The sequence below is a fragment of the Gekko japonicus genome, unplaced genomic scaffold, assembly GCF_001447785.1.
Source record: "Gekko japonicus isolate JY-2015 unplaced genomic scaffold, Gekko_japonicus_V1.1 scaffold386, whole genome shotgun sequence".
NCBI lineage: Eukaryota > Metazoa > Chordata > Lepidosauria > Squamata > Gekkonidae > Gekko > Gekko japonicus.
Window position 1 is genome coordinate 1012248 of NW_015163100.1, and position 1362 is coordinate 1013609.

Genomic DNA, 1362 nt, shown 5'->3' on the forward strand with positions numbered 1-1362 from the left:
TCCCATTCAATTTAATTGGCAAGACTCGATGAGCAAGCGGGCACTAAGAAGCACAGGCGTGGATGCCATAGCATTCCTGGGCCAGCACTGTCCTAACGACCCCACCACAGTGACATCACTGATCCATACACCGCCTCCCCCCCCTTGCTGTAAGGTTCCCCTGGCACCCAGCCTTTCTTGGGCGAACGCGGAAGACCCTACCTGAGTGGCAAGGAAGGAGAGCAGGAGGCCGGCCCCACAGAGAGTCCTCGTCCTGCACATGATTGCTGCCCTCTGTGCACTTCTGGCCAAGGGCGGACGGGCAGCATAGAGAGCCCTGCAGCCAGGGCAAAGTTTGCCTTAAAACCCATGGGGGGGGGCTGGTTTCAACAGCCCTTGGAAGCAGGCCAGCAAAGGCGAGGCAGGATATTGCGCCACCAGCTCTGCGGGCACAAACACCACTGCCCTCTTCCTCGAGGGTTTGGCCAAATCTGTGGGGCAGGGCTGTATCCGAGCCATGACTCATCAGGATCAGAGATGGGCTCTGGGGTTTATATCACCCTTCCCCACAACAGGCACTCTGTGAGCTGTATGTGGGGCTGAGAGAGCTCCTTCAAGAACTGTGCTTGAGAGAACAGTTCTGAGAGAACCGTGACTGACCCAAAGTCACCCCGCTGGCTGCGTGTGGAGGAGGAGGAGGGGTGGGGAATCAAACCAGATTCTCCCAGATTAGAGTCTGCAGCTCTTAACCGCCACACCGAACTGTCTCTCAGAGGCACAGAGTGAATTCCATATTGGACCTTTCTAATGTACATTTATACCAGGATGTATACACCAGGTGGTAAGTTTTAAAGTGGACATTTACAGATACTGGTCTAAAGCTATCGTCTGACGGACGACACGCGTCGCATGCGGGCTACCACAAGAGGGCGCTGTAGGAGCGCACAAAGCAGCCGCCGTTTGCGGCCAGTGATGCTCCGGCGTTCCCCGGCCCCTTCCCTCGACGCTCCGCGTTTCACGCAAGGGGGGCCCCCTAAACTGGGGCGAGGTGTGGCCCGGCATCGCTCACGCTCCACGGCCTGCTGCTTCTCCTTCTGAACAAGGGCCGAACTAGGCCCTCGGGACACCAGCCTCGGAGCCCAAGCGGCCCCCGCCAGCCAGCCCCCGCTCTTTGTCCCTGGCTGATCCAGCTGTCCTTCCACCAGCCAGGAGGAAACCCTGCCCCCGCCCCCCCCCCGGTCTCCGGGGGGTGACCCAGGGGACTGCCAGCGCCGGCGGCAGGGCCAGAGGTGCTGTGGGGGGTTTGCTGCCGGAGGAAGGCGCAGACCTTCCCCGAGTCCCCCCCCCCCCCCGGGCCCCCCTTTGCGGGCGGCTTCCGAAAGG